The 24,567-nt window shown below is 35.8% G+C and overlaps 1 protein-coding gene and 1 long non-coding RNA gene across 2 annotated transcripts in view; one reads left to right on the top strand and one right to left on the bottom strand.

The window, feature by feature from the left end:
* The window catches only part of LOC112658703 (uncharacterized), a 32,154-nt gene extending 30,777 nt beyond the window's left edge, over positions 1-1,377 (top strand). Inside the window, exon 3 of the long non-coding RNA XR_003135906.3 lies at positions 1,152-1,377. This is a non-coding gene — a long non-coding RNA (uncharacterized LOC112658703). The remainder of the gene's footprint in view (positions 1-1,151) is intronic.
* Positions 1-24,567, bottom strand: part of BCKDHB (branched chain keto acid dehydrogenase E1 subunit beta) — a 448,915-nt gene that overhangs the window by 179,631 nt on the left and 244,717 nt on the right. The window lies entirely within an intron of this gene.

Genomic DNA, 24,567 nt, shown 5'->3' with positions numbered 1-24,567 from the left:
AGTCATTGGCAAATGCAATGTATATCATAGGCACTTAGTAAAAAGTTGTTGAATTCAATTTAGCCTGTCCATCATGAACCAGTTATTTTGCACCTTCCAGGATAAAAGACAATAAATGCAATTTCACAAAAATTGCAATTTGAAAATCTAACAGTAGTATGGTTGTATTTAGTTATGATAAAGAAGTGTTACTAGCAAATAGTTTGACTCTATTGTAATAGTTTTTAAAAAAGCCTTAAATCTCCAGTTTTTACCAGTATCTGATACTATGTTGACAACTTTAGGCAAAGCCAAAACCAAAGGTTGAATTCTTTTAACAAGTGTCAATAATCATATCTCAGGGACAGAGTAATGTAACTGCATTAGCTTCTTTATCATTTTCATTGTCCCTGTTCTCCTCCATCCCCATTCTTCCTTCTTCCTTCTACATAGTTACCAAAACAATCTTCCTAAAATGTTAACTTGATATTAATCTATTTTAAACTCTTCCATGGCTCCAACAACCACAACAACAAGTCAAAATCCATTTTTAAATCATGATATTGAAGGAACTTGTATGGCTACCACTTAACCTTTCTGTTTCTTTTTTCTCTACCCCAACCCCTCCCACCAAAACACCGATCTTTTCAGCTCACTAAAACTCATAACTCCTAAACATTTTGTGATAGGATTATCAATTTACCCAAATCACAATCTGGAGAATAGAAAGAAATGCTATTTCTTTAGGTAGAAGGGAAAAAATTTAAACCTACAGCTTGGTTCCATCATTCTTAGATCATTGAACTTGGTTTATTTTTTTTTTTTTTGAACTTGGTTTAAATGACTCCAGTAAACACATTTATTTTTCAGATATCTAAATATATGGGATTAAGTAGGATCTTACACAATTACCTGTTAGACTCTCAATAAACTTACATGACGGTCAGATGCACAAACAGTAAAAATTCTGATGAATGAATAAAAGGCTGAATACTATAGAAAACATGATTAACTGTGACGTAAATTGGAGCTTGTTTGTTTCTATGTAACAAAAAAAATTTAAAGATAAGCAGGTTTTGCTAATTTGCCTGCTAGGTGACAATATAAATAAGTTCCTTCTGGTTTTCACTCCACATCCTCAGCATATTGGCTTTTTGTCTTCCTGCTTCTAGCTTCACGGACAAAGGAAGGATGCCTCAGGAACATATTCACATTTAAAGAAAGAAGAGAGGGGGCACCTGAGCGGCTCAGTGGTTGAGTGTCTGCCTTTGGCTCAGGGTGTGTCCCAGGTCCTGGGATCAAATTGCACATCAGGCTCCCTACAGGGAGCCTGCTTCTTCCTCTGCCTACGTCTCTACCTCTCTGTGTGTCTCTCATGAATAAATGAATAAAATCTTTAAGGACAAACATTATATGTTCTCATTCATTTGGGGAATATAAATAATAGTGAAAGGGAATAGAAGGGAAGGGAGAAGAAATGGATAGGAAATATCAGAAAGGGAGACAGAACATAAAGACTCCTAACTCTGGGAAACTAACTAGGGGTGGTGGAAGGGAGGAGGGCAGGGGGTGGGGTGAATGGGTGACGGGCACTGACGGGGGCACTTGACGGGATGAGCACTGGGTATTATTCTGTATGTTGGCAAATTGAACACCAATAAAAAATAAATTTATTATTAAAAAAATAGGTGGTCCCAGCTATATCCCTATGTTATGAAGATAGGAAATCACTACGCAAATGCCCCACTAGGCAAGTTCTCTTATATATCATTGACTGATACTTATCAAATATTCATCGTAGTCTGTAAGAGAGATATAGAAAGACAATATCTGGCTTTTGCAGCCTCATTAATGGAAAAGATAAAGGGAGTTAGCAATGGATGCTGGTGTCTTTCTTAATGTTCTTTAGGAGTTGAGAAAAGGGATCCTAGACTCATATGGTGTCCTTAGTAATGTCTTTTGTCTACTTGAACTCTCTTAACTTTATAAACTTTCTTGGATGACTTAAGCTCAATGACCTCTGACCATCTTTAGACTCCAACCATACACTGAGATCTGACTATATTATCCACTTGTTTCCTGCCCAGATGGCACAACCCAACATATTTGCCATACAGTTCCTCATTCTTACTGCAACAGCTTCCTCTACCCACAACACACAGGAAGGGAGTGTTCTATAAAGCTGAATATCACAGCCTCCTCCATGGCCAATCATATTCTGATATCATGTTTATTTGTAATATGGAAATGTCCCTCAATTGATCTGGAGGCAGTTGCAATTATCTCCTTCTAGAATTGACCAAATTTCCCTGGTTCTTAAAGATCCATATCTTCTCCAGCATTTCAAAGAGATTCTTTTCCCATCATCTCACCCTTGAGTGCGTGTAGTGAGGAGTATGGTAGAAGGACCCTACTATCTTCCCGCCTTTTCATCTTTCTCTATCCTCTCATTACTTACTGGAGTGCCTCCTATAATAAAAAAATTAAAATACATTTCTCTTTCCTCCAGACCATACCTTTCATCTTCTAAACTCCATTCTCATGACTAAGCTTAAATAATGGTCAGGTTCTCTGTTCTACACAAAGAAAAAGTTGTAATATCCATCAGGCTGAGCCCTTGATGTTAGTGAGAATTAGAAGAATATAAAAATCCTTATTCTCTCAAACCTACTGCCTGCCAACAAAATCCTATTTTGAATGTCCAAAGCTAAATATGAATATATTTGATTCTTTCTGAAACAATCTCATTTTTCAAAATGCTACGCTGTTAGAAGCTCTGTATTTAATACAAGCTATATGCACATGCTGTTGCCTTTACTTCACTAATCCCTTTCCATATTTGGAAACAATCCTAGGCATCCTTAAAGATTCTTTTAAGTGTTGCCTTCTCTTTGAAATCATTAACAACTTAAAGAAGGTTTTTTGCCCATATTTTGGATCTGAAGAGTTTTGATAGTATAATTTATAATGCATTCACATTACATTTATTTGATTAATACTCTTTTTCCCTTTGAGGGAAATCTATAGTTTATTTAACTTTCTTTTCCTAAATCCATGTATGGATCCAGGAATATGGGTTGAATGAATGCCTAGTAGCATGGTTGTTTTTTCTAAGAATATACTTTACTTTTAAGTACTGAGACAACCAAAATTGCAGTTTGTCACTATGCTACTGAATGCTTTGGCAGGACAGTCCAGAACCACTCATGCCAAGCAATGGTATTTTCCAGAGTAGTCTGTGGAATAACCTTTGGATGTAAGCTTCATTTAGTTGATTCAAATTATTTTAACATACCCACCCATAATACTGCTAGAGGAGAAAAGGAAGATTTGCATATTGTTTTATTTCACTTAGTGGTTAAGAGCATATAAAATAACATTTAATTTGATATAACCAAGTTTGAATTTCTACAACTTCTGAATCCTGCTGTCCCAGAGGTTGAGACCTATCCAAGCATTCACATTATAACTGGCCCCAGATAAAATGTTTAAAACTATCACAAAGTTCAGAGGGGGAAAATATCCCTAAGCAGTTAAAGCAATGGTCCAAGGTGTTGTTATATTTCAATTTTGTTTCTGGAAAGGAAGCTTCAGAATATTATTATTCATCCTAAAGAATACTCATTTATCTATTCTCTGAAAACCTAACAGTTGGATGTGTATCCTGCTTCACTTTTTTGCAAAAGGCCTTGCTCTTTTAAACCACATGTAGAGATATTGCCGGCTCGTTAATCTGCTGTTGTCTTCAACTTTCTTTGGAACAACAATCTCCCAGCTGCAGTTGCACATCCAGCCTAGAAGCCCACAGCCTTCAAGGCTTCATCCATTATTCCCAAATTTACCAGTAAGGAAGCTTCAGTGTTCTCACAGAGAAGGCCAAAAGTTGTTTGAAGTGTTCCAGTATAAGTCATATTTTCCATTTTTATTTTAATTTCTTTCTGACCCAGAGTCCTCCTTTTAGATCAAGGCTAATTTCTTTGAAGCCCTTGGTTTTGAGATATTAAATCTCACCACAGCATTAGCATCTGACACTCTTAAAAAGCTCTTATGGTGCATAAATTTTCACCAAACACTTTAAATACTTTGTGGTTCTTAATGTTATGCTATATTTGAGTTGAGGAGTCCTGGGGCATATTTGAAAAATCAAAGACTAGAGAAGCATATAGAATGGAAAAGTGATAGTCCCGCGTTGCATTCCAATATATGCTGCAAATCCCCTCTGCCTTGCCAGAAGTAACTTTGATGCATTGTCTTCCTATGCTTTTCCTGTGCAATTCACAAATGTATTTATTCATGTGGATGCAGCCTTTTACACTTTGGATGATAGGAAGGATGAAGCTCGTTATATCTGGGTCAACATCTGGTTTCCATTATATGTTGGGCATTGTAGAAAATGAAGGAGCTCAAAGGCAAAGTGCACTCTTATCTCAGCCCCAATTTCTTCCTCTGATCACTCCCTCACTCAGAAACACACACATGCACACACACACACACACATTCAGGCAGTTTTATTAAAGTGGTGTCATAACATGCACAGTATTCTGTGACACATTTTCTTGTTACTACTTCCTAGTCATCTTCCCATGTCAGAATATATGATCATTCTTCATCTTTATTAATGAGGATCTTAGAGTCTGGATTTTCCCATAATTTATGTAATCATTCTTATATTCATAGATGCTTAAGTGATTTATAGTTTTTTCTATTACAAAAAAAATTCCTGAAACTCTTGTGTTTTTGCATGTATATGTTTGTGCACATGTGCAAACATTTCTGAAGACAGATTTTTAAGAAATGGAACCCAAAGGTGATGCATGTTTTTTTGACAGATACCAAGAGATAGCTACAAGAAGATCATTATAATTGCATTCCACACTGCATAAAAGTCCAATATTCCTCATACCCTCATCAACACTGGATAATAAAAGAGAAATCTTTATATTATACATGCACGAAAAATAAGTTTATGAAAAATATACATTGTTGTTTGTATTCTTAATTAGAGAAGAATCATGTTCAAAGTCTTTGTTCCTTAAATTTTAAAACCATGCATAAACTTTAACATAGCCATGCCAGCACACATCATTTTCCAATTAAATGGAATTATAATTGGGTTATAAGTTATATTAAAGGATGAGCTCCTCTAACAGAGATCCTAGAACACAAAATCAGCTAATCCCACTATATCCAGAAGGACTGTGGAGGAGTTTTGCCCAATGTTTTAATTTTGAGACCTAAATACATCATTTCTGATCACTTCTATTAATAAGAACTTGACCATCTAACTGCAAGGGAGGTTGGGAAATGTGGTCTAGTTAAGAATTTGGACTCAACCACAACTCTATCTTCATGGAAGAATGGGAGAACAAATTTGGTGAAATTATCTGCCTTGCCACAGTTACTAAACCCTCAAATATCATAATAATAACTTAAGTAAATTAAGGAGATAGCATTTCTTATAGTCAAATACAGGAGAAGATAGAATTGCTATGTTCAAAATTATGTTTTAATGTACATGTGTTTCAAATTACATAGAAATTTTCTTCCAATAATATTTTTTGAGAAGTGTTTATTACCTTCACCTCCTTGGTTAAGTTTATTTCAAGATGTTTTATTATTTTCAGTACAGTTATAAATAGGATTGTTCTCACAATTCCTCTTTCTGCTACTTCATTATCAGTGTATAGAAATGCAAGAGATTTCTGCACATCAATTTCATATTGTGTGATTTTACTGAATTCATTTACAATTCTAATAGTATTTTAGTGGACTCCTAAGGTGTTTCTATGGATAGTATCTTGTCATCTGGAAATAATCCAAGTTTTATTTCTTCCCTACAATTTGAATGTATTTCTTTTTCTTGCCTAATAGCTGTTGCTAGGACTTCCAGTACTATGCTGAAAAAAGGTGGTGAGTGTATTTTGTTCCTTGTCTTGTTCCTGATCTTATAGGAAAGGCTTTCAGTTTTTCACAATAGAGGATGATCTACTGAATAAGAGAAGATATTCCAAATGATATATCCAATACAGGGTTCATATTCAAAATATATAAAGAATTCATACAACTCACCTTAACACACACACACAAAAAATAATCTGATTAAAGATGGGCAGAGGACCTGAATAGACACTTTTCCAAAGAAGATATATAGATGACCAACAGATAAAAAAATGTTCAACATCACTAATTATCAGGAATATGCAAATCAAAACCATAATGAGATATCACTTTATACCTGTCAGAATGACTAAAATTTAAAAAATACAAGAAATAGAAAGTATTTACAAGTATATAAAGAAAAAGAAACACCTATGCATTGTAAGTGGGAGTGCAAATTGGTGCACCACTGTGAAAAATCATATGGAGGTTTCTCAAAATATTAAAAATAGAAGGGCAGCCCCAGTGGCCCAGTGGCCCAGTGGAGTAGAGCCACCTTCAACTTGGGGTGTGATCCTGGAGACCCAGGATCGAGTCCCACATCGGGCTCCCTGCATGGAGCCTGCTTCTCCCTCTGCCTGTGTCTCTGCCCCCACCCCTGTGTCTGTCATGAATAAATAAATTAAATATTTTAAAAAATAAAAAAATAGAAATATCATATGACCTAGTAATTCCATTATTGGATATATACCCAAAGAAAGCAAAAACACTAGTTTAAAAAGATATACATGCTCCTATATTTGTTACAGTATTAATTACAATAGCCAAGATATGGAAGCTGCCCAAGTGTCCGTAGAGAGATGAATGGATAAAGATAAAGTGGTATGGGGCACCCATACCACATTGGCTTAGTCAGTTAAGTGTCTGACTCTTGATCTTGGCTCAGTTCTTGATATCATGGTTATGAATTTGAGCCTTGCATTGGGCTGCACTGAGTGTGGAGCCTACTTAAAAATTTAAAAAGATTAATTTTAAAAAGATGATGTGGGATATATATATAATGGAATATTACTCAGACATAAAAAAGAATGAAATCTTGCTATTTGCAACAACATGGATGGATCTAGCAAATATAATGATAAGTGAAATAAGTCAAAGAAAGACAAATACCATATGATTTCGCTTATATGAGGAATTTAAGAAACAAAGAAAAAAGAGACAAACAAAAAACAGACTCAATATAGAGAACAAACTGGTGGTCAGCAGAAGGGAGAGGGAAGGGGAAAGGGTGAAATAAAGAGGATTAAAAGTACATTTATCTCGATGAGCACTGAGAAATTTATAGAACTGTTGAATCATATTGTACACCTGCAACTAATATAAAACTGTATGTTAGCTATAGTTCAGTTTTCAAAAAGTGTTTAGTACTATTTGGTCCATCCTGGACCATCTAAAGTAACTGGTCATTTCTCTCTTATCTTCAGAAGTTTCCTATAAATATTGCAATGACTTAGAACAAAGTGCCCAGGACACTCCACCTGTCACACTTTCTCTTCAATTTGTGACAGTCTCATCTCATGTCTAGTGGAATCTAGACTACTTTTCAAAAGTCTAAACAAAAATAAATTTGTAACTGCCTAACATTTTGCAAGCACACACAAATAAGCCTGAAAAGAATTTAGTGGCCAGGAATAAAATTCACCAAATATATGCTCTACAGCAAGAAGTCAATTCCAAAGCTGGGCCTGGGATAGAGAATAGAGAAAGCCATAATCCCCTCTAGTTGGACTTAAGCCTGCACTGGAAGACATGCCTAACTCCTGTCTTACTGGCACAATGAACACATTTAACTACAGGCACACAAAAGGGCCTTTATTGTTTTCTGGAAGATGATAAGACCAGCTGAATAGTTTAATGCCTTTTTTGGCAGTGAGAGATGGATTCAGAGAACTTGGCAACTGTAAGAGAGCAATAAAATGGCCATGTGAAAAGGGCACTTTGGAAATCTAGTAATGACAGCAATATAAGATGCATAAATGTGATCAAGATTTACTGCTGGAAATGTTACCATAGCTTCTGATGTGCTGTCACTCTCTTGAGCCTGGCAGCCGGTGGTGCAGAAGGAAGTCCGCAGCAAGTCCCAATAAAGGTAACTTCAGGACTTCAGCCTGCAACCCACTTCATTCTGACCTCATAAACAAGGTATTCTGTATAATGTATGCATGAGCCAAGGACTGGATAAAAAGTGATACAATGACTAAGTACTCAACATAAAACAGAGGGGCAGGTAGTTTACCATTAACTTTACCAGATGGCTTCTTCAAGCACTGTCATAAATAATAAGCAAAAGTCATATAAAAAAAGAATCAAAGGAAGAGGATGAATAGACAGCTTCTTTAGCATATTCATCTTATAAGAGCCTAATGTTTTAAAGAAGCTTTGCTCATTTTCTGGAGGTCATACCTCAATCCTGTGCCCTCCTTGATTATACTGGTAAATCTCTACCGTGCTCATAAATATCCTACATGCCTGTGTTTGTTACCTAAAGATATATTTTACTTCTGTTTTGAGCCTGGTACATTTCCCTTTCTGAAAATGTAAATCTAGGACTTGCTTCCATTAGTGGGTACTTGTTCTCCTTTCTGTTGAATGTCACTCACCCATGCCCAAGTGCCTACAGGGAAGCCCTGTATAGAAAGAAAACTGTGCCTTGGCCAGCTGCCAGCTCAAGAGCCTGACTTTAATTTTCTTGCCATTCCAACTCCAATCTTCCTTTAGGAGATTGACAACAGGGTTCCAAGTGGATTCATTGGTTGATAGCTTTCTAATAGGGAGACAATTCCAATAGAGTCAGGATTGAGATGGCCAATCTCATGAACACGTGTGACCCAAGCCAAATTACAGTCCAAATGGCTGATGGTGAAAGGCAAACTGTCCCCTGCACTGACACACCCTTTCCTGAACTCAGAGGGTATGTTCCCTTTGAAATATTTGTGGCACTAAAATGAAAGGGCATTTGATTCTTGTCTTTAACTTCACATGATGATTAAAGCTGACATTAAAAATAATGAAATCATTTTCAAAAGCACAGGGTAAATATACAGAGATGTGTCCTTTCTGCCATGAGAGACGTAAAGGAAATGTACATGTAGGATCACAAAAGATAAATCTTCCCCAGATTTTAAGTGAGAGTTTTATTCGAATATCCAAATGACAGATTCTATAGAGCCCCTTCAATCAGTCCATAGTAACCAAACTGAACATATGCCTTACTCTATTATATCTATGTCCTCTTTACTGTCAGACTCTGAAGAACTCAAAACAAGTGTGCAAGTAAAACTGAAAGAGGTTAAAATCGCAAGAGAACCTGCCACTTATAATAAAGGTCCTCCATGTGCTGATTCCCAGAGACATATTAATGGTCAAATTAATAAAAATAATTTTGTGATTTCTCACCTGACACTTTAGATTTAAAATTCTTAAATTTTAAAAGAAAAATAATCAAGCATAAAAGGAATTTGTCATTTTGAAATAAAGTTGGTAACTTGGACTTTAGTTTCCTTTCTGTTTTCTTAGCACCTTCTGCAATATTGACTCACCTGTGGTCTTGTCTTTTCCCATCAATCCATTGAAACTGCTGTCAACATGTGTCTTAATGACTTCTTTGTTATTAAATCCAAGTGGCATTTTTCAGTTCTTAACCTCCTTTACCTCTTAGACATTCATCCAAATCATATTTACCAACTATTAACTAAGTGCCAGGCACTACATTAAGTACCAGGCATAAATGTTGCAGTAGAGTTTATTGTAGAATGAGGGAGTTTGATATTAAACCATTGCAGAAATGATTATTTGATTATAGCTATGACTAATGATAAAAAGAAAAATATACTATGCAGTAAGAGCATATAATTGGAAAATATAATTTAAGGATGCCAGCAAAATTTCCTCAAGAAAAGTATTTCTAAGCTGAAATTTAAAACTTTACTTATTTACTCAAAAATAGCTGAACACAACCATGTAGCCTACTTATCTTTCATTCAGTCAATAACATCTCAACTAAAAAAACAAACACAAAACAAACACAAAGACAAACAAAAACAAGTAAATCTCAATTAACCAATATATTCGTAGATACCACACAATGATAGTCAATTTTGATAATGATAGTTATGGATAAGAAAAGAGCCACCTTCTAGATCATCAAGGTTGATTAACATTTGGCTACTATAGTTTTAATACTTAGTGTATTTTAATGTTTTGAAAAAAAATATTCACATGTGGCCTATAGTCACATTATTCCTAGACCACTCTATTTCCTAACTGGGTTGTATAATAGTACACTAAACTGTCATACTAGGTTTTAGTTTATCTAAGAGTTGTTCCTATATGTGTATCGATAAAAGTTTATGTGTGTATATGATTGTGTGTGTGTGTGTGTGTGTGTGTGTCTTAGAGTTGAAGCTACACAGGTAAAGAATTCAGAATTAGAAAAGCATTCAGAAGTCTCAATTTCTACCCACCAATCTGACAAGCTAATCTCTGAGCATGATGTTAAAAACAGCAATTCTAAACATTTATTGAGTACCTATTCCATATCAGGCATTGTACTAGAAACTTTATCCTTATTACTTTTTAATCTATGTAGTGTATCTGTCAGCTTCTTCTGCATAACACACTAAACTAAAACAGTAAGGTTGCATAGTGACTTCAAACAATAGATATTAACTCTCAATTCTGCATGTTGATGTACAGGTCAGTCTTAAGTAGACATTTCTTGTGCTCTGAGTCTGGCACAGTAAATCTTAGCTGGGCTCACTTAAACTGATAAACCAAAGATAGAACATAGCACAGTGCCTGATTCATAATAGGTTGGTGGGTAGGCTGGGGCTGACCAGTTTACAATGGCCTTGACAGCATGGCTGGGATTAATTGACACCTCTTTCCACTTAGTCTCCTATTCTTTTGAATGCCAGCCTTGGCCTATTCATATAGTAGGCACAAATTTTTTAAGAAAGAGAGTGGAAACCTACAAAGTCTCTGAAGTTCCATGCTCAGAACCCCCACATATCATTTCTATCACAGTATATAGACCAAAATGAATCATAAGGCCAGTCCAGATTTAATAGGTAAATGAAAAGACTCTACTCCACTGAAGAGGCAGCAAGGTCACATTGCAAGATCATGAAAAGAAAGGTGGAAGAATTTGTGACCATTCTTTTTTTCGATCTACCATAGTGAGGTAGGTGTTATTTCTCCCTGTTTTATATTGACAAACTAAATCTGGAATATAGCACAGTGCCTAATACAAAATAGACATTCAGTGAATATTCTAAAAATAAAAAAAGTTATCTCCTGAATAAATTGAATAATTAAATTAATACATATTTAAATAGAGCTACAATTCAGGCCTGGATTGTCTGTCTCCATGGCTTAATTCTTTTCTCATTATTCTATATAGGCTCTTGAATAGAAAAAGTCAACTGAGAAATAAAATTTAGGAATGACGTGACAAATTTTTGCAGAATCAGACTGTGTTCAGTTGGAGACTCCCATTGGTGGCCATAAGAGAGTGACATACGAAGCAATAGTTTTAAAACATTGCATAATAGCACAGGACTGTGATCCCTGAGAGAAGAAAAACACAAGGGTAAGTATATAAGTGCTCCAACTTGCTGCCTGTAAGTGGTTTCCAGGCTGCAATGCAGAGGGGGTAAGGAGCCCAAGCAGAACCTGAAAGTCTTCCTAAGTTGGAAATTAGAGTTCCAGAGGGCCAAGATCACTAGAATTTATAGATTCTCTCTGGAGAGGAGAGAGCTGCACAGAGAATGTGCCAGAGATCTATAGAAAAATACCTGTGGGTCTCTGGCAAAGTTCAGATCTGTGACTGCAGAAGAAATTATCCAAAGCCAAGAAAAGAACCACTGAAAAGCAGTAGGCTGAACAGGTTGAAGAGCTCAAATAGGGCTGGAAATGGTTCATACTCCCCACGGGTCAGAGTAGAGAGATTTCATAATACACAGGAAATTGGGTAAAGTCCCCAGAAGGCCATTGCCTTCGTAGTATGCTGAATAAGCTTGAGGCAAAAGACTTATCTGGAGCTAAGAAAGCCTCAAAAGGTTAAACTGGTTTCAAGTAACTTAACCATACCTCAGAACAAAATTCAACACATTTTAAATAAAGTTTAAGAAAACAAACCCAGGACCTGACAATGAAAAGAATCACAATATCCAACATCCAATGAGAACTTATCAGCATGCAAGCATCTGGAAAATATTTGTCTCATAATCAACAGAAAAATCAATCAAGAGAAACAAACTCCTATGTGACAGAAGTAATGAAATCATGCAGTCTTTAAAACAACCATTATAAATATTATAAATGTGCTGCATGAATTCAAGACGTAGAGGAAAACCATTAAAATGATGAAGAGAGAAATGGAAGATATAAAAAAGACCCAAATGGAAGTTCATGAGATGAAAAAAAGCAATATTTGAAGTTGAAAAATACATTGGATGTGATTAAAAACCGATTATACAAGCTAGAAGAAAAGATCAGTAAACCCAAAACACAAGAATATAAACTATTTAAAATGAAGCACAGACAGATAAAAAGACTAAAAAGACCATCTCCTCCCTCCCAAAAAGAGTTTCAGTAACTCGTGAAACAATATCAAGTGATTTAGCATACATGCAATTGACATCTCAGAATGAAAATGTGAAGGGAAAGAAGAGAATATTTAAAGAAATAAGGCTGAAATTTTTCTCCATGTGATAAAACCCAACCCAGATATCCAAGGAACTTAAGGAATCTAAAACAAATGTAAGAAGGAAAAGTGGGGAGGATGCCTGAGTGCCTCAGTCAGTTATGTGTCTTTGGCTCAGGACATGATCTCAGGGGCCTGGGGAAGGAGCCCCACATTGGGCTCCACTTCTCCCTCTGCCCCTGACCCTGTTCATGCTCACTCCTCTCTCTCTCTCAAATAAATAAATAAAATCTTTAAAAAAGGAAAAAAAAAACCCACACAAAACTGTGCACTATGCAGTTACTGAAAACCAGTGATAAAGAAAAAAATGTTAAAATCAGCCATGGGGGTGGTGGCTAGAGCAGTGGGAGACACAAATTAAGCACAAAAGAATGAAATATGAATGACAGCAGACTTATTTGTCAACAAGTACACAAACCAAAACACAAAGACATAACATCTTTAAAGAACTGAGAGAAAATTATAAACCTACAATTCTATAGTTAGCAAAGAATCTTACAAAAATAAAAGTGTAATTTAAAGTTTTCAGATCAAAAGAAGAGAAAAGCTGAGAGAATTCATTGCCATTCGACATTCATAGAAACAAATATTAAAGGAAGTGATTAGGCACAGAGAAAATGAGAACAGATGGAAACCAAAATCTACAGAAAAGAATAAAGAATGCTGGAAATAGTAGACATGTGGGTAAAGTGAGACCTTTTTAACGTTGTTTTTCTCATTTATAAATCTCTTTAAACAATTATTTAAAGCAAAAATAATAATGTATTTTGAGGTTTATAACATGTAGGAGTAAAATGGATGACTGTGATAGCAAGAAGGCTGGGAAGAGGAATATGAAAGTATGCTATTGTCAGATTCTAACACTGTATGTATAGTCGCATAACATTATTATTTGAAAGTACACTGTGGTAAGTGAAAGATGTGTACTGTAAACCCGAAAGCAACCACTAAGAAAAATAAGGTAGACTTAATAAACTCATAAAGAAGACAAAATGAGAACATAAAAGTCCTTACTTTAAATGAAGGCAGAAAATAGGAATAAAGTACCAAAGAACAGATGCAGCAAATAGAAAATGAGTAACAAGATAGTAGATTTATTGAAAAATCCTATGTCAATGGCCAAATGCTCAATATTAAAGTCAGAGAATGTCAGACTGAGTTAAAAGAAAAACCCAACTTTATGCTGTCTATAAGAAAAGCTACTTAAAATAGGAAACTATAAATAAGAGTAAGAGAATGGAATAAAATATACTTTGCAGACACTAAACATAACATAACTAGAATGACTATATTAATTTCAGATGACGTAGATTTTAGAAAAAGGAATGTTACCAGGAATCAAGAACATTTCACAATCATAGAGGGATCAAGTGCTAGAGAACATATAATTCTTAATGTGTGTGCACCTAATAAGTATACAAATAAATTTTGAACTTTAATATGTATAAAGCATATACTGATTAAACTGAAGAAAAATAGGTAATTCACAATTACAGCCAAAAATTTCAATAATTTCTCAATAATGGAATTAGACAAAAAATCAATAGAATATAGAAAACATGAACAACACATGAACCAGATTGACCTACTTGATATTTATAGAATACTCTCCCCAACCACAGTACAATAGAAATTTTTTTAAAAGATTTTATTTATTTATTTGAGAAAGAGAGAGCACAGTGGGGAGGAGCAGAGGAAGAGGGAGAAGCAGACTCCCCACTGAGCAGGGAACCCTACGCAGGGCTGGATCCCAGGACTCCAGGATCATGACCTGAACCAATGCAGACACTTACCCTGCTTAATCAACTGAGCCACCCAAGTGCCCCTCAGAAGACACATTTTTAAAAATTAGGTGCACATAGAACATTTAGAAAATGAACTATACTCTGGGCCACAAAAACAAGTCTCAATAAATTTTTTAAAATTAGAATTCTTATAAACATGTTCTCTGGCCACAAGATAAAGTGAAAGTTAAAAACAGAAAGATAGTTTTTGAATCTCCCAACTCTTTGTAAATTTAAAAAATGTGTGAAAGTGAAATGAAATGGGGTCACTTATGTGAATGGAGTTAAAAAAGGAGTTGGGAGGCCATTAAGGAAATGGCCTAGCATATCCTTACTGGTAGAACCATGAACTTTTGAACTGGACCAAACCACAAATATTCCAAGGACTCAGCCTGAATACCTGCAACTTGCTATATAGAAGGACACTTTGCTTAGCAATAGTGTTAGCAACCAATCAAAATTATTTATAAATAATGTATATAAATGCTCTTCCTTGATAGAGGAAGAGCATTCCTCAGCAAAGCTATAAAACTAGGTGCGCTCTCCTGCTAGAACCTCCAAACAAGCTCTCAAGGTCCATATGTAGGAGAAGGTAGAGTAGTCAAGCTTCCAAGATTCCAGACACATCCAAATGAGGTGCTGCATGTGGCAGTCTACCTTTCTTTTAAATAATTTTTTAAATAAAAAGAGATTTTGTATTTAATAAAAATTAAAATACAACATATTAAAATGTACGAGGGATAGCTAAAGCAGTACCATAGAGGGAAATTTATAGCATCAATTATATTAGAAAAGTTCTCAAATCAATGATCTAAGCTTTTGCCTTAAACTAGAAGAGGAAAAGCAAATCAAACTCAAACAGAAGGAAGCAAATAATAAAGGTAAGATCAGAAGGAAATATAAATACAATAGATAAAATAAATGAAACTAAACTCTAGTCTTTAAGAAATGATTTGGCCAAGCCAAGGCGGCAAAGTGAATTCAACATATTGTAGGATGTGGTACCAAATCAATCACGTACAAACATTATCACTAGTACAGAGAAATCTTCAGCCCCAGGCAGACAACATTTTTACTATTTTTCCTTGTTACTAGAAAACACTTTTCTTCTTGTTTTCCAGAAAATCTGGCATAGACATAAGTAGCCTATTTTTACTTTGCCTGGTTGCAAAGTGGGGTGATTATGCATACGGGAGTAGTATTTAGATTACCACTCAACTAACATATAACCCAGGAGGAAAATATGAGTCTGAACCTGACCCATATCAATAATAAGTCTTTGCCAGGAAGCTTTGAAAGGAAACAGAAGTAGGTTTTGTTTTTCTTAGATACAAAGTTGAAAAAACAAAACAAAACATTATTTTCTGTGAACAGAAATCCCCTTGCTTTGAAAACAACGTGTATGTTACATTGTCTCATTTGATTTTTCAAGCCAGGAGAAAGATGTCTCAAGTTGCAACACTATCCTTTTTTCCACTTATAATGCATAGTATTGTGGATATTAAGAAAAGAAAAATTCACTGGAATGTGAACACGAGACGGTAAGTTGCAAGACCCTTGCAGAAGATCATGCTAAAGCAGTCCGCTTTCTGAGGATTCATTGTCATCAGCTACTGTGGTAACTAAGCATCTAAGACTTCTGAGGATAAAGTAACCTATCCCCAACACATGCTATTTTAAGCACTTCCATTTAATTCTGCTTTGGAAAGGACTTTTATTTTCAGACACTCCAGATGTAATCCCTTCACTGACCACACAATGGTTTACTCTGAAAAATGCTGTAAGGAGCAAATTCTTTGAATCCATATTTCCTCCTTGGACATCACCAAGCTATTACGATTTCTCGGTGACATGTGGCAGTTGCATTTGTAACAAGCCATAACCAGGGGAAACTCTGGAAGCTCAGTGGTTGCACAATTTATACTCAGCCATTGGAGGAATTAGGTATTTTGGTCTCGAATTCCAGTGTGGCCTAGGGAATGTTAGCAGTCTCTTTTTCCAAAGCTGTGGCATACATACAACCCAGTTAAGTCCCTTACACAGGGCTTAGTCATCATCCCCTGTATATTTGGAGAGTGTTTTGTGTGTGGCAAATTAATGTAAACTCGTCTTTGTTTGGCATCTTCCAAGCTGTAATTCATTAAATTATCTATCAGTGAGTTGTTCTACTTCTTAAGTCTGGGAAAAGTCTTTTCCAGACAGTCATCTGTAATTTTGGCCATTCTTCCCCTTTGCCTAAGTACAATTTAATTTGTCATAAAACGCCACAGAGGGTCTATGGAGGCTCCCTCAGAGATTTCAAAGCCAGGAAGATGATAAGCTTTCCCTGACTTCTTTCCACTCTCTGCTCCAGAGCCTGTGGCCCTAAGCTAGCGACTGAACCATGACATCAATTCCTGAGCCCTCCTGTCAACCTGAGAAATGCCCCCAAATATAGCCATTCTTAAGAAGCCTAATTGCTTCCAACAACCCAAGGCTTTTATTGAACTTACAAGAAAAATGTTAGTCATACCACTTCCAACCAAAGATATCTCCCTGTCTCAAGAAGGAAACCAGCCAGAATCAAAATGTAGTTTCCAAAGCAAATATTTCATACCAGCTATCAAGAAAAAAAGGTATTCAATACATAAATTATGATATTCCGGTAAATACAACTAAGACTTATAGTTTATAGTTCTACCTCTGTTGCTCACTCACCTGCTGGCTTTACATAAATCTCTCCATTTCTCGGGATCTAAGACCTTTCTGGCTCTCAGAGTTTATGGTTCTCATGAAATAAAAATTAAGGGATAGATGGGGCACCTGAGTGGCTCAGTGGCTGAGCATCTGCCTTCAGGTCGGGTCATGGTCCTGGGGTCCTGAGATTGAGTCCCTCATCAGTCTCCCCCTAGGGAGCCTGCTTCTCCCTCTGCCTGTGTCTCTGCCTCTCTCTGTGTGTTTCTCATGAATAAATAAAATCTTTTTAAAAAAATAAGGGGTAGAGGAGTAAGGAGAATTTTAAAATATTTTTATGCATTTTACTTTTTAAATTATGGTCAAATATACATAACATCAGCCAAATTAATCATTTTAAGTGTATATTTCATTGGAATTAAGTACATCCATATGGTTGCGCAACCATCACCAACATCCATCTGCAGAACTTTTTTCATCTCCCCAAGCTAAAACTCTGTTCTCATTCAATGATCACTTTCTACTTCAGCCTGCCCCCCACCCCTGGCAACCACCTTTCTATGTTCTGTCTCTATGAATAGGACTACTCTTATTTAAGTGAAAACGTGCAGTTCTTTTCTGACTGGTTTATTTTACTTAGCCTAATGGCCCCAAAGTTCATTCATGTTGTAGCATGTCTCAGCAATCTCTTCTTCTAAGGCTGAATAATATTCCATTTTATATACATACCATATTTTGTTTTTCCATTCATCTGCCAATGAAAACTTAGGTTATGAGAAAATTTATTTTTTAATTATTTGCCATAGAGTAAATTTCCTTCCAGATCAAGTATTTAGCTACAAGTCAAACTCAACTAGGAGTTTTTAAAAGTACAGATTCCTGGGTATAACTTTGGAATTGCTAAGTTGAAATTTCCATACAGGGCCTAGGAATCTGTGTTTTAATAAAACCAATGGTCCAAGTGCTTATTGAAAAGTAATTGTGCAGCTGTCCCTTCCTAAAGAGCGTTTAGGAGTCTTTAGGTGTTCTGAGCACCAGTCTCTATAGTCTCTATACCATATCCAATATACTCTTGGCCAGTTGTAATTACAGTTTAACCATGAATCAAGTCAAGAAGAAATACACTTGTGTGGAGGGAGTGGGTCAGTGACTAGTTCTTCTGAGGTAAAGTACTACGGCTGGAGCAGAAACATGAAACCCCTGGCAGCAGTGTATATTGGGAGACTGGTTTTTACTGCACTTTTTTGATTCGCAGTATTAAAGGACCAAATTGCGGGGGTAGTATAGAATTGCACCCTGATGCATCAAAGCAGCTCTTTGTAGACACCATTCAGATATTTAAAACCTTCTTATAGGTAAGGGTCATAGAAAGAGACTCCTCCATAAAAATAAGTATAGGGTTAACACAGCCAAACAAAAATCACAAAGCCTGTTTGTTGACAATCTCCATTTTGTAAAAATCATTACATTTTAAAGAATGAATAAAGAAACAAAAATGAACCTGGAACTTATAAACAAGACAAACAAGTGTAAAAGGCTCAGATGTTATCCAGAGAAAACTACAGAAGGCTGGCTATTCTCAAAAGTGTGTTAAAGATAAATGCCTTTTACAAAAGATGGGCCAAAAAAAGCATAATATACAGGCTAAGAATATTAGTGGAGGTAATACTTACTGTTACAACAAATAACACCCCCTCCCCACACACAATTTTAGTAGGTTAAGAAAATGAAATTTTTTATTTTTCTGGTACATAAAATCCAAAATATTGGTTAGTAGATGGCTCTCCTCCAGTTGGCAATTTAGAAAACCAGGCTTTTCCAACCATTTGGCTCCACCATCTTTGACACATGACTTTTAAATTTGCCATGGTATGGGAAATAGCGTAGAGTATTGCATGTGTGAGATTTTTATGGGCCAGGTATGGAAGTGGTTTAGAGCAGTTCTTCATATACTCTATCAGTAAAATTTGATCACGTGGACATACTTAACTTCAAGAGAGTCTGAGAAATGTGTAGTGGGTTTCCAGGAGAAAAGTCAATCAGATTAAGTGAACAACTAGTCAGTCTCTTGCACTATGGCTACAAAAGGCGTATAGAATGAAATGTACATATAATAACCTGGGGGGAATAGAGAAGATTAGGTGAGGGAAGATGAAAATAAAAGAGCAATAACAAAAATGAGTCCCACTCAGGAAGCAAAGAGCAAAACCGAAATGAAATAAGCCTATGAAGCCTGCCCAGAACACAGAAAAGGAAAAACATCTGAAAGTAGTTTTAGAAAATATGACAGATATGAAAAGCAGAGAAGTGAGAACAGAGATATTTATCTCAAACTTAGAGATGCTCCAAAAGAAGAAACCAGAAGAAAGAATAGACAGGAATAAAGACATAACTGAAGACAATTCTTCAAACAAGAGACTTAAATATGTAGATGTGAATGGTCAACCAGGTTCCAGGTAAATGCAGTGAAAAGATACCCATGCCAAATATATTGTAGAAGCATTTTGGAATTAGAAGGTTAAGAAAAAAGAAATGCTACAAGCATCCATGCAAGCAAATGATTCAATAATAGATTAGAAGCTAAGCAACAAAACCAGATTGGCAAGTATTTTTCTCTGCAACTTGACATTCTAGGAGACAATGCTCCAACATCTTTTTATTCTGGGGGAAGGAGGTTTGATGAAAGGATTTTATATGGAGAATCAATGTATCACTCAAATATTAAAGCAACAGAATGAAATCTCAGATATTCAAGAATTCAGAAATATATAACTCAAGTAATCTTTTTTTTTAAGATTTTATTTATTTATTCATGAGAGACACAGAGAGAGAGGCAGAGATACAGGCAGAGGGAGAAGCAGGCTCCAGGCAGGGAGCCTGATGTGGGACTCAATCCTGGGACTCCAGGATCACTCCCTGAGCCAAAGACTCAACTGCTGAGCCACCCACGTGTCGCTCAAGTAATCTTTTAAAAAGAAATAATAATAATAATAATAAAGAAGGCCACCAAATTTTTTTTACAAAATAGTATACCCTAAATGGTAATAAATAAAATTAAATATTTTGAGAATGAGAATCTTATGTTTAAAAGGCAGTATTGAATAGTATTAAAGTACATGAAACACAGACACCTGGCTGGCTCAATCAGAGGAGCATCCAACTCTTCATCTCTGAGTTGTGAGTTTGAATCCCATGTTGAATGTACAGATTACTAAAAAAATAAATAAACTTAGAGGAAAAACACATGAAACATAGCTTAAATTTTTTAAAACAAGTCTTTATAATATTAAATACAAATGTCCAAAATAATTATTAAAAGTAAATATGCAATATAAAACAATGGAGTTACACTAATCTGGTTTATATTACCAGAAACTAGAAAGGGATCATAAAGATGAGAGGTGGGTTTGGACAAGAATAAAAGTAATGTAACATTTTTAAAAATGTAACTTTCAGTCTTATAATTAGAAAGAATGTCAGAAAAAATAAAAAGAAAGAATGTTAGAGAACTATAGATTTAAAAAATGATTTTCTTTTATTTTAACGGATACTTTTTATTTCTTTAATTTATAATTAGTTAGCCAACATACAGTACATCGTTAGTTTCAGATGTAGAGTTCAATAATTCTTCGGTTGTATATAACACCCAGTGCTCATCACATCACATGCCCTCCTTAATGCCCATCACCCAGTTACCGCATCCCCCCACCCACCTCCCTTCTATCCTTATAAACTTTATAGTTAACCACAAGTATCATTTCAAATAGGGGAAGAACTCTGGCTCAAAGGGAATTTGGGTAACAATCCCCAATCATCCTCTTTCAACTTCTCAATAAATAGCCATTGAAAACAAAAATAGTTGAAAATTCCCAATTATGTTGAAAACAAAGACTGAAAGATGTTCAGAATCTGAGAAGAATTAGTGCTAGATGAAAGACAATTAGTGGAGCTATAGTTTCTGACACACTCTCACTTTGCTTCATGGAACAATATTCCTAACTATGGGTTTCATGCCTCAGCCACCATCTGTCCCAGGACCTATAACAACCAGGACACTGCAAATATCCATCTGTACCCATTGACAGATGCTCTCTAAAACAGAGTATCTGCTGCCTGAATTCAGATACTATAAACTCCTGGAAAACAATCAGGCACAAAGTAAAAGGAAATTTCTGGATTCAATGCATCTTCTGAGGCAAGTAGTCTGGAGGACAAAATACTTGGGTAGGAAAGAAGAGGGTGCAATGCATGCCCAAAATGTAATTTTTCAGACACTCTATTCAGTTCAAATGAACAATGAACTAATTAGTGGGGACAGGAGGAAGGGAAGGGAAACCTAAAACAGAGCAGAGATATACTCCATCAGAGTAAGTTATATAGGAACTGGTGACAAATTCAGGAATTGTGTAGATGAACATTGTATAAAGCTACAGATTTGAACAGTGATGAGAAGAGAGCGAGAGGACTATATAATCCAGTTGCTTCCACCAAATCATACGAGTAGGAGAAGGAGGAGTAAGAAGGAAGCAACAATAAAGGGGCTATGAAAACATATTGCAGAAGAAAAAGGATAAAGAAATGCTTCGGACTTCAAGATGTATTAAAAACATACCTCTGCTTTGTCTTGACATTCCGGTCAAAGGATATAAGGGAATTTGAAACACACAACAAGCACACGTGCACAAGTGTGCACACACACACACAGCATTAACTTAAAAAGACAAAGAGAACAAGAGGAGATAAGAGTAGAAAAGCGATATGAACCAGTTTGAAAACTGCAAAGCAGATAGAAGGGAAGTACCTGACCCCACGAGGTGCTGGCACTTGAGAACAGGTGACCATATAAGCCAGCGGGCACCCAGAAATCAGAGAGGCCTCCACGTATCTTTGATAGGTGAGAATTAAGAGTGGAGGCATTGCTTAAAAGTATACAAAGGAAGCAGATAGACCTCCAGATGTCCTCCCAAAGTCTGCGAAGCCTGGCAAATACCCACCCCTATCTGATCAAAGGAAATTTTTCTAGACAAGCTGAATTACAGAGATTTTGGACTCAGGAATTCTGGGCACAGCTGAGAGTCAGGCTTGAGTTCTATCATTTCCATAAGCATTGGAATATCGAACCAAGAGATCCAACATACAATTGTGACACTCAGGTCCCTTTCCTCCCACTTGAAAACAAACTCAAAAAGCATGGGCAGCCACACTTACTCCCTATAGACAGGGACTAGAGTATTCCTCACTGGGGAAACACACCTGCCCAAGAGGCAAGACCAACAGGTACTGGCAATTGGGGATCCTCCAGAAAGACATTAGGATGTGCACTCAAACTTCAGGGAAGCTCTTACTTGATAAGTCTCTCCAACACCAAACACAGAGCTTACAAGTGGCCGTTAAGTGGTCTAGGATCATCAGAAGTTGAGGAGAATCCCAAACATGAAAGAGAAGCAAAGGAACTCAGGAGAGGCAGGAACATCACTGGGAGAGGATGTAAATTTAAAAAGAAAGAAAAGAAAAAGAAATTAATGTCCTCAAAAGAGATGAGAGAAATACAGAATTTAAAAAAAAACAGAGTTCTATTTTTAAAAGACATGTTCGGGGAACACAAAGAAGCCTTTGGCTATTAAGGATGTTAAATCCTTATTAAAAGATAAATTCATAAAAAAGATAAATTCATAATTCAATTAACATGTCAAAAGAGGAAGTTAGAAAAATTTGCTGGAAAGCAGAAGGAAAAAGAGAAAAAGATGGAAAACAGTAGAGAAAACCCAAGAATATTAGAGATACAAACTAGGATAGCCAATATCCAAATAACACAATGTCATGAAAGAAAGATTAGCGAAAATGTAAGGGAGAAAATATCAAATTAAAATGAAAATTTCCAGGACCAGACAGCATGATCTTCCAGATTGAAGGTCTACTTCACACAACTCAATAAATGAGAATAAACACTTCTCAAGCTACATGGTAGTGACATTTAAGAACCTCACAAATAAAAATCCTAAAAGCCTCCCAAGTTAGGGAAACAAAATCAGTGTACAAACAAACTAAGTAAACACACAGGAGTTTTCAAAAGTAACACTAAACTAACTATAAGTGAAAAGAGTGAGACATCAAATTATAAAAGAAAAATATTTATGAGCTGCAATTTTGTATCCTACCAAAATGTGTGGTGAGGTTTGTAAAACAAAGCAAAACAAAACAAAGTTCTCGACATGCAAGTCTCAAAATGTTACTCCATTTACTCTCTTCCCCAAGAAGCTCCTGGAAAATAAGGTCTTGAAACAAGGAAAGAAAACAAGAAAGAATTCAGTAGTCCAGGCTAGAAAGAGCTCAACAGAGAAAAGATGTGAACTCCCAGGATGATGGGGCTTAACATAACAGTGAAGCCAAAGCCCTAGATGATAGCTGTGCTCCAGGTAGCAATAAAAGTAGGAGGTTGAAGAACTCCAGAAAGGACACCTCCAAGAGAAAAACAAAACTGGTAAATTGACAGGAGTTTAGTAAAGATGGATATATCAAACTTAGTCAAATAATGAATAGGCAATTAGAGATTACAGGGAAAGCAAAACAATTGCATTTTTACTACATTATATGGCTGGAAAGGGAAATATACCTGTTGTAATGATGTAAACATTAAATACTGATTGATAGAAAAGTTACAAAAATATTCTGGGATATTGAGGAGGGATTATTAAAAAGATATTTATTAGAGATAATCTTCATATTCCGTAGCATGACAATGAATTCAAAACAATAAAATCAAGATATAGTAATATAACCATGTTATTTAGACTAACAGGGTAGTTACCAGAAGACACCAGGTCTGTCTTTGGACGGTGGGAATTAGAATGGTCAGGTAAAGCCAAGATGAGGCAGAGAAATTTTTTTTTTTTTTTTTTAGTAGCTTGTTATAGGCTACTTGTCATTTTATTTAGAACATTAAATGTATTTTAATAAGTATGTAATTGTATGAGAAAATATAATTTGGGTGACCTAGTAGGAGACCAAAATGCTCAGAATCCTCATTTAGGAAGATAAAACCTCTATAAACAAGAAGCCAAAAATCACAAGGAATAAAACAAGTTAGAAAAGACAACTCAAAGTTAGATGGACTGAAACCGAGGTAACAACATAATAGCAGAACGAAAATTGACATTGGAAGCTGTAAGGAATGTGAGAACTGTTGCAGAAAATGGAAAGGATATTAATGAGGACACACTTTAGCAGCCATCCAAGAAGACAAAGAAAGAGACAATAGGAGGAAAATGATAAACGAAAAAAAAATCATGAAAATTGAGGTCAGAGAAAAAGGACAATATAAAGCACAAGTGCTAATAAAGAAAGCTCAAAATAAATAATAATCAGAATCTGCAGTGGACTGAATTTTTGTGTTCCCCCAGAATTCCCATGGTAAAATCAAGCCTTCAACGTGATGGTGTTTGGAAGTGGGGGCCTTTGAAAAGGGATTAGGTCATGAGGGCAGAGCTG

Source organism: Canis lupus, chromosome 12 (genome assembly GCF_003254725.2).
Source record: "Canis lupus dingo isolate Sandy chromosome 12, ASM325472v2, whole genome shotgun sequence".
Classification (NCBI taxonomy): Eukaryota; Metazoa; Chordata; class Mammalia; order Carnivora; family Canidae; genus Canis; species Canis lupus.
Note: the sequence above shows the minus strand (reverse complement) of the source record. Positions and strands in the feature narration are given on the sequence as shown.